This window comes from Camelus dromedarius, chromosome 4, assembly GCF_036321535.1.
Source record: "Camelus dromedarius isolate mCamDro1 chromosome 4, mCamDro1.pat, whole genome shotgun sequence".
In the NCBI taxonomy this organism is placed as follows: domain Eukaryota; kingdom Metazoa; phylum Chordata; class Mammalia; order Artiodactyla; family Camelidae; genus Camelus; species Camelus dromedarius.
In genome coordinates, this window is record NC_087439.1 from 89,078,169 (window position 1) to 89,094,811 (window position 16,643).

Below are 16,643 nucleotides of genomic sequence, written 5' to 3' on the forward strand. Positions count from 1 at the left end.
CCTGGAGAACTCCTTTCTGAAGTCTTCTCCTTGGTACCAATTTGAATCATTATTCTCTGTCATCTGAGCAATAACCTTCACCATCACACTTTCCCGGAATCCCCTCCACTAATGTCCCAGGTCGGATGCCCTGTTGCTTGACTCTCATTTCTTCCATTTTCCAGATCTATCATCTATTATTAGCAAGTAATTTCTTTGTGAAATGAAAGAGAACTTTTCTATGCCTTAGCAGGTTAGACGATGTGTTTTTGATGTTTAAATCTGGACAATTGACACATTTTTAGCTAGATACAAATTTTTCACTAGAAATTGTTTTCTTTAAAATTTTGAAGAGAATTGTACAACTGCTTCCAGCACTCAAAGTTGTAGACAACAAGTCTAATGACAGTGTTTCTCACTTATGTGTAAATGACATTTCTCCATACCTCAAATTCTAGAAACTTTCAGTGTTTACCCCTTCATGTGATAAAGATCTGAAATTATATATCTAGATAATATCCCACGGTAAGGGTTATAATTCAAAAATGTTAAGGGAAAAAAGTCAAAAGCACAAAAGTCTATGGAAGACTCACATTCTTGAACAGATAAACTACTAAATAATGAATCAAACAAGAAACATTGGCTTTCCTTCCTCTGGCAGATGAAAGTGCATTGAGGATGAACAGCTGTCTGTTAAGCACTGGAAACTGACATGGCTTAAGCCAGCGCTGGCCTCAGTCCAGCTAATTCCATGAGGAATTTCAGCAAAGATGCTTTTGGAATTTGGCAAAATGAGTGAAAAGCTTTGGACTGAGGGGGGGTTAAAATAAAGTAACAATCTAATCCAGAACTACCCAACAGAGATATAACATAAGACATATAGGCAATTTTCAATGTCCAAATAGTGACATTAAAAAAGTAAAAAGAAACAGGTGATATTAGTTTTAATAATACATTTTATTTAAAAAAAATCCAAATTATGATCACATCAACATGCAGTCAATGTGAAAGCGATGTTATTAATGGGATATTTACATTCTTTTTGTTTTTATACTAAGAATTTGAAATCTAGGGTATATTTATACATAAATAGCACATTTCAGTTTACGCTGGCCACATTTCAAGTGCTCAACAGCAACATGTATTGGTCAGTACAAATTTAAACAAATAACTATGATTTAAAATTGACAACAATTTCAGATTTCTTTGCTATAATATCTTTGTGTTATCTTTAGATTATATATAGAGTTTTGCTTCCTCTGAGGAGTTTTGATTTGAAGTTAAAATGACAACAAAAAAAAAGAAGAGGAAAGTAGGGGAGAAGGAGAGGAGGAGGGTGAAGAGGAGAAGGAGAGGAGTGGGAGACGCTTTGCTGTGTTCTCTGCACACACTGGGGTCCGTCTCCTTCCCATCTTTAGTGTTTTTCCTACAGACTTTATCACTGGGAGACTTTGTATGTGATACTGGCTTAAATAAATATCTGTAGACTTAAGAACATAAAACCTAGTAGATAAACAATCATTTATTGCTGTTAAATTGGTTTTTTAATGTGTTATTTAATTTGTCTATTACTAAGAAAGGTGAAAATCTGGCTCATGAGAGTTTGATTATATTTTTGCTTTGGATGAATGGTGCAGGGACAGGACTGGCTTTCATGCTCTCTTCCATCAAGCCCAGTTACAATTTCCACATTGTGTAAGAGGCATCTAAAGTGAACCTAGATAATTAAGTTTATTAGAAAATTAAGTGTACTGGAACCCCTCTCGAGTGACCTGAGAAGCCTCCATGGAGCAGCAGTTCTCAGACTGTGGTCCCAAACCAGCTCCATCAGCATCTCTGGAGAACTTGTCAGAAATAAACCTCAGACCTTCAGAATCACCGGAGGTGAGGGGCAGCAAGCTGTGGTTTGACCAGCCCTCAGGGTGACTCTGTTGTACACTCATGTTCGAGAACCACAACCACAGAGCTCAGTGCAGACTCATTTTTTATCATTTTGTTTTACCTCTTGTTTGAAAACAGCAGTTATTAAATTTGTCTGCTTGGAAAGTAGCAATGTACAATGTCTGGCAAATTTCATTTGGGTCTCAGAATTAGTGAAAGCTTTGCCCTTGACAAAAACTATTATATTTCCTTTTTATGATGAGAATTTCTCATAATGACTTGTATTTTTACTTTGGCTGCTGGAAGTCTCAGAACTAAATGTGAGGTTCAGTAACTAACAGCCTTCTCAGAGCAGAAGGATAAATAAATTAATCTCAACCCCTCGAAAAGTGTCAATTCTGCATGGATTATCATAGTTGAAGCAAATTTGTAACACATCCAAAAATGTTCCCCATTATGCTCAAACTCATCAGATTCTGTAATTCACTCATTTTATTGAGGTTCAAATATTGGTTCAAAGAAAAGCACAGAGTAATGTTCTTTCAAATTAACCTGACTTAGAACACTGGGAACTTCGAGTGGCACTGTGCTATTTCCCACTGCAATGACCTCGTCCTTTCACACAGCAGCATAGATTATAATTCATAGTGTCTTATCAAAAAGATATGATTTTAATAGGGGAAATAGAATTTGTGTCAGTTATTTAAAAACTGGCTACAAAAAAACAAAGCACAATGGAAAACCCATTAATTAAGCCAAATCTCTACAAACCTCTTGTAATTTTGCCCAAGGTCATGAGAAAGGCTTGATGACGACTGAAACACAGAAATTGGGCAGAAATAAAAGGATGATGTCTGTCTGTATCCATGTTTTATGAGCCAAACTCTAAGTTGAGATGCAGCAGGAAGAATGAATAAATTTAATTGCAGGGCACAAGGGGATAACTAAATGCATTCATCACTATCACTTGTGATAATCATTCTGAAACAGTGGCCAAAAATCATTGGACTCCACAGCAAAGGTTGCTCAGAGAATCTCATTAGCTGAGCCAGTGAGGATGAGACCCCTCTAATACAATGGCCACCATGGTGGTACGGTGGTCTCCATGTGACTGTTAATCTTGGGTTCCCTCCTCCACATCAGTCCAGCAGAATTGAAAGTTGAGGGAATTCTATGGAAAAAGTAGGTCAAAGGGAATGGAGGACAGGAATGAAAGGCTGAAAAGTATTTCACACTCTCTCAAATAAAACAATAAAAAGTAACATCAGCAAACACCACCAGTAAATGACAAGAGTTTCAATGGTGTTTTACATATTTTCTGCTGAAGTTATAACGTTAATGTCGTGAACCATCGCTCGGTTCTTGGGAACATTTCAAAACCTTCCTTCTGTGCAGTTTCTGCAAGGTGCTTGTACGTGTGTTTTCCTTTTTACTGCCTGCCAAGAAGGTTTTGTTCTACGTCTGGCCCTCCTTCCAACTGCTCATTTTCTGCCTAATTCTATGGTTGGGAGGTCACATTCCTGAATCCACAGCTATATTGAGGTCCCAGAGATACGATTATCAATGCTTCATTGAAAAATGTTTGGTAATACTCTGTTTAGCCTATTTGGCACAGTCTAGAAGGTGCTCTGGTAATACACGTAATCAAACAGCAGCTGATTTAATTATGAGTGGTGTCATGAGATAAATTAGGATCAAATATCTCTTTCAGCTTAACCTCAAGAAGATAAAAATACTGCTAAGATCTGGTCACAGAATCTCTGCACTTTTTTCAGGAAGATTGAGGATGGTTGAATGGTTGACACATTGGCGCTAAATAGGGAATGCTCTTTCTGGAAAAAAAAAGTCCCTTCCTGGAGTGAAATATGTCATCACTTATGAATACAAAGAACCACTAAGAGTTATTTACATATATATAAGTGAATACACACACACACCCACACACACACACGCACGCATGCACACACACACACATATATATATGGATTTGTATGAAGAACACATTTGAGAAGGAAATCCTGTGATTTGTGACAACTCAGATAGGGTTCACTTAGGTATTATGCCAAGTGAAATAAGTTAGACACAGAAGAAAAAGCATTGCATTCCCCAATTATATGAGACCTAAAATAAGGAACCTCATGGAACCAGAGGGTGTGCTCCCAGTTCCTAGAGAAGGGGGTGTGGGGGAAATGGAGAGGTATTGGTCAAAAAGCACAAAATTTCAGTTATGCAAGATGAGCACGTTCTGGAAATCTACTGCACAACGACAGACCTAGAGTTAGCAATACTATATCGAATACTTAAAAATTTGCCAAGAGGGTAGATTGTATGTTAAGTGCTCTTACCACAAAAGGAAAAGAAGCTGTTTAAATTAAGGAATAAAATAAAATAAAGGGGGTGGGGAACATTTTTGGAGATGATGAATGTTTATGGCATAGTTTGAGGTGATGGTTTCACAGATGCCTACCCATCTCCAAACTTGCCATGTTGAATACATTAAATACAGCTTTTCATATGTCAATCATATCTAAAGTTTTGTTTTTAGAAAAACGTCTATAATAGGGCCCCCAGACTAAATCATCTTAGAGAACATTGTTGTTCTGCTCATATTTCTACCTTACTTTTCTGTTTCTTCCCCCTTCTTTATTACCTCTACTTCAGTTGTGATCTTTACTCTTTGATAAAATGTTTGAATCTTATAAACAAACAAAATTTACTTGTAGCCAAATCTCCTGAATAAGATTTTTGACAAAGGTAGATAATGGTGTGTAGGGTTGAAAACCAAGCTCATACAGTAATGGAACAGACTTTCTTGTATGATTTATTGATATGTTCTAAGGCAATTTTCCAAGAAAACTATTAAAATGTTCCAAGCCACGGCCATATGGTCCTTTAGTTATTTAGTTCCTAAAATAATTTTAATTAAATTCTATCAAACTTTGTTATTCATTGAGTACAATTTAGAAATATATGTAAGTATGCCTGTGCCCTTTCAGTTGGAACTTTTGCCCTTAATTGGTGTTTGTTTTAATTAAATAGAAATAATGTACACAAAGTTTATATACAAGAATGCTTATCATGGCATAGTTTATAGAATCTAAAAATTAATTCAACTTTAATATCTATATGGGATTAAATTAATTATAAATAATAAAGTAAATGAAATTATAAGGTAAACTAATAGTCATTAAAATTCTTAATTGTCATTTCATTAAAATGGAAAAATGTACAATATAAAGTCAAAACTCAGAATGTGTATGTATTTAAATTAATGTCAGAAGTAAATACTGACTGAATGAAAAAAATCAAAATGTTAAGCATTGGGTAGGATATAGCTCAAGTGGTAGAGTGCGTGCTTTGTATGCATGAGGTCCTGGGTTCAATCCCCAGTACCTCCTCTAAAAATAAATATACCTAATTACCACACCCCAAAAAATAAACAAAAAGCCCAAAACCCAAAAAAGATGCATGCTAATAGTTTACATTATGAAGCCAGAGAAAATGCAAAAGAAAAGCAATACAATGTTGTGAATTTACCTCTAAAAAGATAAGTAATGTTATTTATTACATAATCTTTCAATTTAGAAGTAATTTTTGGTACCAAAATTTCATATGCTAAGTGTTTATACATACTTGGATGTTTTTCCAGAATTATTTTGATTTGTGGTTGCATCTGCTGTTACCATTTTGACGGTTGAAGTTTTACAATAAAGTCTTGCATATGCTTCATCACACACACACAAAAAAATGTTAAGCATGGTAGCAGATAAGTTTTAATACCATGCGTGATTTAAACTTTCTCTATTTTGAAAACTAATCACTATATCAACATGTCATAGGCATTAGGACTAAGACCTGGGACCACCTAAGGCGAGCATGGCTTCATTATTTGTTCCAGGAAATCATGACCAAGGAAAGATAAGACTTTAAACCAATAAAGGAATTCAGCGTTTGCCTCAGAAAACCCCTGCAAAACTATCTGATAGCAGTCTATTCACCTGGGCAAACAGCTCAATTACCAAACCATTGGTTTCCTTATCAAGATTTCCTCCCAGACCCTCACCTTACCAGTCCAAAACTGTTATGTCCCAAACTTTGACCAATCCCTTCTTGAAAGACGCGTGCTAGTCCACTTGAACCCAGATGTCAAAGCCCTGCAAATATCCTGCCTGACTTCCTATTCAGTGACACCGCTAAGACCCCTCCCATTCTAATAAATAGCTTTGCTTGATTAACAGGCTGTCTGCTGATACTCCTGAAAATCAACAGCTGACATAATTCATCACATTTTAATATTAAAGATGCATTGTTTTTATTAGGCAAGATTTTATTTTTCTGGGCTAGATACGGCCAGTTGAAGAACCAGCATCTTCTATAGAAAAATAGTCAGTTCAGCTGTGTGAATCTCATAATGGCTAGTGATTTTTGGATGTCTGCAGAATTCCAAGCATCATTCTCAGCACTTTATGTACATTGAGTCATGTAGCCCTCACAACTGCCCCATGAGATCAGCACTGTTATTACCCGCTTGTGGCCAGGACCACACAACTGGTGCTTGAGAGAGCTGGCTGGGAGCAGAGCCCAGGCAGCAAGGCTCGCGAGTCCACTGTTCACCCTCATGTCGCACTGCTTCTCATAGACAGACATTGTATTTTTCTAGAAAGAACCAAGGCAAAGAAGACTGCAACAGATTCAGAAGATTGACAGGGCTGAACTGAAAGATTCTAGCTGTGTTTAAAATCCCCTCAGAGAATCCAGTGGGGAAAGGGTCCTCCTGGACTTCCTTCTCCTGACCCCTGCAGCTGAGACCCTCCCAGGGACGGCATGAGTTTAGTCTTCGGACTTCCTTTCCTTAAACACTGCCTCTGGTGTGTTCATTTTTAATCTCAGTATGTGTACTCAAAGTGGAAGTGACCGAATGAGAAAACTTTCTAAAATCCTAGGAGCAGTATCTGCCCTTGTGTAGGATGCTTTGCGGTGGCAACTGTATTGTGTCTAAGCAAAAGTCATGGGCACGCAATGCAGATGAAATTTTATAGTTTTGCTCTAGGACAAGATGAAGCTTACAAACACACACCTTTGCTCAACTCGAGTGTATAAACTGAGGCTGTGTGCATCTGTAGGAGTGGACACAAATCCCAGTGGATTTTATAATGTGCTGGACTAGATTTAATAATTGAGCAGGATAAGTGAATGTCATATTTCCAACCCAAGTTCCATTTATACACTTTTCTAGCTGAAATGTAATACAAATATATAAATATATATACATATTATACATATACATATTTATATATACAGAAGCTGAGAATGTGGCCACCAAGTTAAATTAAGCCAGCTGCCAAAGAAGTCTGATAACAGCAAATGGGAGTTTAAAAACCAGCTTCTTTTCCTGAATACCGTTATTTCCTACTAACTATAGTACAGAAAACTGACTTGGTTCCCTGAAGATCGTAAGTTGGAAAAAGAATCTTCTTATTAGAGATATGGAGATTTTTATAAAATTTTGGAATTAACTTCTGCAAGAGAGAGAGTAAACGAAAGGTATCAGCCTGTGATTTTTACACGTCGCCCAGGGCCAAGGCCACTTCGCAGCTGAGCTCCTCGTATCTCTAGCATGAATGTGAAGTCTTTATGAATCCCACTCTTACTCTGAGCCTTAGTGTGAAATCCCCTTCGCTGACTGAGATTGGACCCCACTGCAGAGCAAATACTGAAGGTTAATCAGCATTTTCTGTGTAGAGGCTCTCTGGGTACCTTGTTTGAAACAGCAGCTATGAATAGAAATACCATCATTTACCCATGGAGTCTGACCAAAAACAGTGTGTTCCTGGGACTCCACTCTGGAAGGTTTGATGCATTCCCAAGTCCAAGCGTAGGGGACTCAAAGTGGGACTTGAACCTGAGATTTGATCCATAGCTTCTTCCACACTGGCCCAGTTAATATTCTTTTTTTTTCTCCCTTCCTACCTTCTCACCAAAAATACCCATTGATTCGGCCAGAGCAATGGTACAGAAAAGCACCTCCAGACCTTTTCATCCAAAAGCCTAGGTGAACCATGTATGTGATAGAGATGTTTAAATTGGAAAATTTGACAGAATTCTTTTATACCAAAGTAATGTCTATTTTCTGAATGACTCCTAGATGAATAGCTGTGAAAGATCTGTTTCTTAGTTCAGATTTTAAAAGTCCATTCTGTGATATGGACTATATTCTGTTGACCTGGGGTGTGTATGACAAACACAGGACTCGTTCAAGTCCAGCTATTATTACAAAATAATCCAGTGCACAAGGAAGATCTGAAAACAGTAATACACACTGGGCAACAAAGGCAGCAGAAGATGGAGCACTTAGGATGAATAATATGGGAGCTGAAAATGATGTTGGCTCTGAAAAACGAAAAGGAAGTTGTGTGGGATATATTTCCCTTATCTAATTCTTTCAAAACCGTGTAATTTTTCTGATCAATATGACTCCTTTCAAAAAACGACAAAGAACATATTTCCTTCTCAACAAACATTTGTCAAAGTGATTGGAAGATTCTTGAATTACTGCTCTAATTTTAAACCATTAAGTACTTCCTGATACTGGTAATGTGTTCTGAATCTTAGCTATTAACATATGTAGCAATAGAAATGTCATTGGAATAATCCAAATTTATGCCCTAAAAAGATTTATATCACTGGCAAAGTAGCATATGAAACACCAGAGCACTATAAGAACTTACTGTGAGGCCAATGTCCGCACATTCTTCTTTGTAGATGTAACAGGTTGTCTCAGGTACGTTAGAGTCTTTTAATATAACCCAGAATAATTTGTCCATCCACTTCATAAGGTTGTCTATCTATACATGTATCTCCAAGTCTCAGAAGTAGAAGATAAATTTAAAGTGAGATATTTATTGGCATTCAGCTATGAGGGTAATCAAAATCAATCACATTTTTTAAGTGTAGATTTGAATGATTTTTGATTATTGGCACATCATAAAGTTCAAAACTTTGTGCTTATAGTGCGTATAAACATCTTCAGTCCACTTGCTTAGAAAAAAGGGGAAAAAAACTCCATCTGTATTTCTAAAGACACAGCGACCTTTTAAACCTTCTTCTGTTTTTTAACCTGTAGGTTTTACCTTTCTCTCTCTTTAGGCAAACTATCTTTTGATCAAATAAATGTACTATCTTGTTAAATTTTATTCAGTATCATGTATGTTACAGTTTAAAATCCCTTGGACAGAGTTATTTTTCTTTTTTTTTTTAAAAAGCATTATTTAATTTCTGCCATCACTCCAAGAGTTGGCAACAAGATTATTAGCGAATGAGTCTTTAGTATCAGTCAGGGAAATAAACATAACTAAAAGGCAGAAGCAAAAAATGAAAATAAACAGTCTGGTTCATTTTGCTTTTATATACTCGGTGCAAAAATGGCTATCAAAATTGAGACTGATTAGCCATCAGCCAAGGACCGCAGGTGCACACTGGTCACCACTCAGTCAAGAACATTTGGCCTGGCCACCTCTCCCTCCAAGGGGCTTGGCACGGACCTGGGCTGTCAGCAGCTCCTAAGCCATCCAGACATGCTGAGCTAAGGCTAATGAGTTGCTTTGGAAAGAGTAGGTGACATTTTTCTCTCCTCATTCCCCTGCTCTCTACCACCAATTACTATAGAATGTTGGGGTTCTGCTGACTTAATGAGGTGCCACTGTGCAATTTTCACTCTGCGACAGTGACAGTTCTGGAGATTTCTGGTTTCCCTCTTGGTGTCTGGTCATACAGCTTTTTGTCATTAAGTGGCCATTGTGATCCATGGTGTAAAGTCACTGGGAATGCTGTCAAGATGCAAAGCCATGGTCACTGCACGGTTCGGGCTGGGGACAGCAGCCGTTTTTTGATGTACAGCATTGTGGGCTGCTATTTCCCTGAAAATGGTGGAAATTGTGAGGAAGTGGATGAGCTGCCGCCTGGCTGAAGGGTAATAGACAGCTCCTTCTATTTTAACCCTAAAATGGCAAGTTTAAAAGAAAGTAACTAGATCCACACACTAAGAAATTGGATAACAATGTGAGACCAAACTCACGCAGTCTAATGTAAGTCAACTTTTGGAAAGACCAACACCTAGAATTAATTTGTGCTAAGTATGTCACTTTAGTCCCTCCTTTTCAGGACCATCTGGCGCCAATAAAGAGTGGATTTGGTTTTAGTCTCTCTTTCTCTTTCTTCTTCTTTCCCCCCACCCCAAAATCAATGAACCAGTCAAATTCCTAATCTGATATCAGAGGGACACTTTTTAAATTCCTATTTAATTTACATGTCTTTCTCCACACTGTAAACTAGAAACTCTGCATTTTATGTTATGGTATTAATAACCAAACCAATCAGAGTGAGTCACTTCATAATTATTTTTTATTGAATGATGTTAGTGAAATAACACTGTCCATAATTATTAGGAAAGGTGCCATTTGCACAGTGGGAAGTCCATGCACATTGACAGGCATGTAGAGAAACCCAAATTTCTGTTTGCCCGAAGAAATCATTATCTGTTCATCATTCCAGCTCATCAGAGTCTAAAAAGGAAACTTCTATAACGAACTACCCAAACTCTCTGGATACATAATTTTTGAAGCTCCAGCATTCCCAGAAATTGAATCTTCTCTCACTGTACAGCCAGTGAGTAACATGAACAGTGCCGATTTCACAAACTTCCTGTGATGATTTAATGAGAACCCGAATATAAAATATCATGTACAGAACCTGGCAGACAATCGAGAAACATCAGCTATTATTATTTATTAAGTGTTTAAAACATGCTTTTTCTTCAGAGGAACAATGTTTCAGAAAATATTTGTTAGGTGAATGTTAATATCAATAACAACTTTTTCTCTTTTTTTTTTTTTTTTTGAAACCGCTGAAAATCCAAGCAAAGGCATAAAGCAGACCAAGATAAGTCATACAGTGTCTCTAAAAAAATCTGATTTCAGATCTGAAAAAAATCCTCACCATCATGAAGGTTTGCAGAGGCAGCAGGCTTGGCCGCCATGCTTGCTTTCAATGCAACATCATTCTCAACTGGCATTATTAGCTTGCTCGCCGCAAAAGCCCTGTAGCATCTCCCAACAACGCAGGTATTATGTATATTTTATCAAATAGTTTGTTAACTGATTTTTTTCAGTTGTTTTATTCTGACATGTCTATTAGACTGTAAACTCATAACAGAAGTAGTTATCTTTTCCTTTCTTCGTAAATGACTAAAGGGTTTGATACCAGATGACCTGCCTGGCAGGACACACCACAGACAGCAGTTGAATGAAGATTTTTCTTCTGTTGAGAAGATGTAGACTAAAATTTTGTTTTGAACTTTTAATTTCAAGACTTTCTTAGTCTCAAAATCTTTGCTTCCAAAATAAACATTTTCCCTTTGAAAGACAATACTTATCTGAGGATTAAACAAGTGTAATATTTTACCCAAAATAGGGCAAATTTTTTTTATTTTTTGTGAAGATATTCTTTTCTTTGATGTGGATTGTGTTTGTGTGTGTTAATTAGCTTACTTGAAATGAGAGTTGACTTGCCGTAAACATAGAGATATTTTGAAACCAATTTTTCCAATATGTCACAAAGTCACAAAACATTTTGTAAACAATTTTGCACTTCAATTGTTTTAGATCATTACCTAGAAATGACTATGGGTATGGCCATGCATTCTGTATTCCAGTTTTCTTTGTAAAAGAAATGCATATTTAGTTCTTATTACTATCAAATACAGTATCAAATTTATGATTATAATTTTAACTCTTTACCAAATTAATTCACATAGGTATTACAAAACCCAAAAAAGCACTACAAGATTTATGACTAAAAACAGCAAGACTTATCCTACCATTTCACCCTTTGATTCCTGCTAACCAAGGAAAACCATTTTTCATTCAGTTAGAAGCATTCGTTTACATTCTATGTAACAGAGATTTATATAGTATCTAGGTAACATAATTCTAGGTAAGATTTTTTGATGTTCCATTTTTAGTCCACATCTCATCATCAAACACACAGAGTGTGAGCCTGGCTCCCTCTTCTCATCTTCTCAATGTTGTGATGCTTAAGAGTTTGTTTAAATCAACAGGTAACTGTTTACATTATTAGAATAGTCTGTGACTTATGTAAATCATTGTTCATGTTATTCCTTTGACCATTTCTGTTTTCTGTTCCCTTTATTTTTGAATTTCTTTTTTTTTAATTGAAATATAGTCAGTTTACAATGTGTCAATTTCTGGTGTACAGCATAATGTTTCAGTTATATATATATGTGTGTATACATATATATACTTGTTTTAATGTTCTTTTTCCTTATATGTTACTACAAGATTTTGAATGTAGTTCCCTGTGCTATAGAGTAGAAACTTATTGTTTATCTATTTTATATACAATAGTTTCTTTTAGTCATTTGCTGAATATACTGGAGCCTTGGATTATCTATATCATCCCTAATCCACTATTTTAATCACTTTGGCATTTTGTTTTCTCTTTCCTCTCACCTCCTTTCCATCCTTCTTTCTCTCTCTGCCCCTCTCTCATCACTAGGAGCTCATATTTCTTGAAAACTAACCCATGGAATTATTAAAGGTTAGATACTTTGGGCAGCTCAGGATACACCTAGTTCAGCCTATTCCTGGCAACCATAATTTATTTTTTTCTATGACTTTGACTATTTTAGATTCCTCAAAGAAGTGGAATCCTGCAGTACGACTATTTAAACTAAATTTCTGGCCTGAGTTATGCAGAATCACCCAGATACTGTCAGCTCAAGCTGTAAAATCATGTGAGAAATACCTATAGGTACCAATTATAATAGGAAAAGAAAATTCCTCCGGTCTCTCCCTGATTGCAAAGCTCTTAACTAGGAAGCTATTTTTTTGTGTTTTTTGTTCATTTGTTTGCTTCATTTTTGTAGTCTCTTGGTAGGTGTGTGCATGAGAAAAGGGTGGACGGGTGGATGGGCGGGGTAGGGGGAAGGAGGGGACAGGGTTAATTCTAGTTCATCCTTACCTTGAGACTGTTGCCTATTACCTTCTCCATCTGAACGTTTCTCCAATCCCCGTATCTCATGAGGCCATAATAATTGAAATTCAAGCTCATCCAGTGTGGCAAATTCCCCCAGGCAGAGAGCAGATTTCAAACTTCACGCACCTTTCTGTGTTACTGCCTTCATTTCGCTTCTGGCCCTGCAAACTTGCCAGCTCCTCAATGCCTTTAAAAAACATTTTTAAAGTATTTTGTTTAACATTTTTAGTTGTTTTATTTGGGAACTTCCTCCATACTGCTGGAAATAGAAGTTGCCCCATTTTTGAGGCACAAACTTAGTATTATCTGTATGTTTAGATTTACATAGTATCTATTACATGCACTGTTATATTCTGCCAATGTTCTAATTCATATATACATCATATATATATATATATATATATATATATAATCTTTGCCAATTGAAAATGTCTTTATTTTGTCCTTACTCTTGGATGAGATTCGACTGGGTATTACAAATTTAACTGTTTCTACTCAGCATTTTGAGGTTATTCATGAATCTTCTTCTGACATCTGTCACTGCTGTTGAGAAGTCTGCTAGCAGGTTAACTGGCATTCTCATATAGGTAAGTTTTCTTATTTTTCTAACATCTGTCAAGACTATTGTTTCTTCATGCTTTATGTTTTGTAGTTTGGTCACCATGTGTTTAGTTGTGGATTACAGTTTACTTTTAACCTGAGGATTCATGTCTTTCTACAATTTCAGAAAATCCTCTATAATTATCTCTTCTTCTATTACTTTTCCACATGCTTTCCCACTCTTTTCTTCTAAAAGTTCTCTTATTTGATTGTTTCAGCACCTCTATCTAGTCTCCAGGCTCTTAACTGTGTTTTCACATTTTTTTTTCCATTTCTGCTCTGTGTTATATGTGAGTACCCCAGTATTAATTTCTAGCTCAGTACATTAACTTACTCTTTGGCTGAGTCTGGTATAAGGCTTTTCTTGTCCACTTCTTTCCCAATGACTATATTTTTTTTATTTTCAAGGTTTCTTTATTAATCCTCATGTCTTCCTGTTTGTAGTAACAGCTGCTTTTGCCCCACCCTGAGGCCAACTCTTATGACTCCAGATGAGGGCTTTCTCTGATCAGGGGAGCATGTTCAGCCTCTATTGAGGACAAGCAAAAACCTGCAGGGAGTTAACTCTCCTGTGAGCAATGCTTAACCAATAACAAGTGGAGTTTTATGGATATATACCTCAAATTCCTTGCCCCTCAAGCACATTCAAACCATCTCCCAGAAGTCCTCAGGGGTATCTGCAGTGGCACCTGATCACTGATTCCCCATCGTGGCTTCCAGTCCTCCTGTCTCACTTCCCCACTCCTGAAGGATGGGTGTTTTCAAGAATCCCCTTCCAAATAAACTGCCTTCAGTCAGATTCTGAGTCAGCTTCAGGGAAAACCAAACTAGTTCACTCCTTCAAATGTCTCTTCTATTTGGTTGGTTTAATTGTTCACTTGGATAGCCTCAAATACTCAAATTTATAGACTTCACTGTGTGAATGATACTTTCTCTGTGTCTCTCTTAACCTTGATCCCAACTTTATTCCCCTGAGACTCTATTCCCTGCCTGTGCTTGGGATGGTGACCTTGGAAGAAAAACTAAACAGAGCCTTTGCGGAAATTTGTGGGCCCAGCAGGCTGAGCCTCCTAGCTAACTCTACTTAAGAGCTCTGGGCTTAACCACGTGCAACTTGGTTTTCCTTGGTCTCCCTGTCCCCTCTCCCTTCCTTCTCATGCCTCTGTCCCAGGCATCTGCCTACTCTGGGGACCACTATCCTCTTTTACAATTGTCTGAGGGGTCAGAAAGTAAAGTTCAGGAAATGATGGAAACACTGACACATATTCTTCTCTTCAGTTTTGACACCAGTCTTCATTTTTCTTCTGCTTCTGGATGGCACTGGTACCTGTCACCTAGTAACACAGCCACAGCCAAACCTGGGGATCAGAGCTCGAGGTGATTTTGACCAAGACTCTTCTGTGCCCTTTTTGAGTGCCTGGCTCAGCCCAGGAGCACTTGCCAAAGTTTCCACACATAGTGGTAGAGATGACAGCTTCAGTACAATTATTCTCCTCAGAAATTCCCTTAGGTGTACCTTTCTGTCCAGGTGGCAGTTTCTGGTCATGGTTCTCCAGGGACAATGAGACCTGGCTGTATCACCCTGTTTCTCTCCCCTGAATCTCTCCCTTATGTCCATCACCTCTCCCCTCCAGGTCACCAATTCTCCCCTATGTTGGGCCTTTAATCTCCCAGACCTTTCTCATATTGTGCTTTAGTCGTTCAGCGAGACCCCATATTAACCCCACCTTTCTCAGTGGAAGGAGTCAAAGCCCAGGCTGGATTCACCATTTTGGGAACTGGAAGCCACATCCCTACTAGGGTAAAAGTGCTTACAGGAAATAAACATTTGCTGCTTCTCTTGAAAATGATTAGGAACCAAGGGTGTACAAAATAATATAAGCATGCGATTTTATCTAACAATGTTTCTGCATTATTAAAAAGAATTTAATTAGTTCTTAGAATGCTGTGTTGGACATCTGTTGGTTAAAGTATTTTTTTAATTTTTTTAAAGTTGTCCATTCAATTAATAATTCTGAATACAAATGAAGAATAATCTCTCTTGTGTAACTCTAAAGGAAAAAAAAAAGACAGAAAATAACAGAAAACTAAATTTAGTAAATATTGTCAATAATCCACATGCAAAAACTAAAAATACAGTAATAAAATGCTAGCATTAAAATAAAATCACCATTTTATCTGAGAATTATAAGTTAGAGAAAAGAATAAAAATGGTTGAAGTGGTTTTACTGCCAAAATGTTCTAAAATTTTTAAAAATCTGGAAATTGCGTTTTCACATAACTGCAATGTTGTCATGAATACAATTCTAACCAGAAGTGGGGGTGGGGAAAGGTTAGACTCATTCTCCCCCAAAATGGTCCTTCCTTTCTTTGGTGAGGCTACTCCCAGTTATTCTAGCAGCGTTTTGTTTGCTTGCTTGTTTACTCTGCAAAGAGTACGATGATGTTGAGGTGAGGAAAATAAATTTGGGGACCTGAAGTGGTAAACAAAAATTATTCTGCTTTTCTGCACTCTCCTTGTGGTGCCGCCAGGCGCGCCCTCAGCGTGCAGGACCACGCCGGCAAGTCGCTGGACCTGTACGTGCCGCGGACGTGCTCCGCCAGCAACCCCATCATCTGCGCCGAGACCACGCATCCGGCCAGAAGAACGTGGCCGAGGTCCACAAGGTCACAGGCAGGGTCAATGGCCTGCTTAAAACTTAGGCTGTCTGAGGGGCCATTCGCTCAATGGGGAAGTCAGATGATTCCGTTCTCCGGCCAAGGCGGACAGCAGCGTCTAAAAGAACTTTTGAGGCTGGAGACGATCATAGATGTGGAATGTTTGTCATAAATAAATAATGACCCCCCCCCCGAAAATAATCTGGAATCGGGATATGTAAATTTATAGATTTGAAATGATGAGATGAGAGAAGAATTAACACACTCATCCTGTGTCTTTCCCCACGAGATACACAGAGAATGGCTGGCTCTTCACATGAGAAGAGAACATAGAATCTTCCAACTGTCTAAACCCTAAATTGATTCCCAAGTCTTTACAGGGTAGTGCAGTTCTGTTCATGCTTCAAATCACTTTGGCTGATTATGTGACTGTGGATGATTCTGATGTAATTAACATTATAAACAATGACATC

The 16,643-nt window shown here is 37.5% G+C and overlaps 1 non-coding gene and 1 pseudogene across 1 annotated transcript; both read left to right on the forward strand.

The window, feature by feature from the left end:
• The first annotated feature begins 5,183 nt into the window (after positions 1-5,183).
• On the forward strand, positions 5,184-5,258 carry TRNAT-UGU (transfer RNA threonine (anticodon UGU)). Its single transcript has one exon. It is a non-coding gene; the product is annotated as a tRNA-Thr (tRNA).
• Positions 5,259-15,952: 10,694 nt separating this feature from the next.
• On the forward strand, positions 15,953-16,304 carry LOC116152962 (small ribosomal subunit protein eS21-like; annotated as a pseudogene).
• The last annotated feature ends 339 nt before the right edge of the window (positions 16,305-16,643 follow it).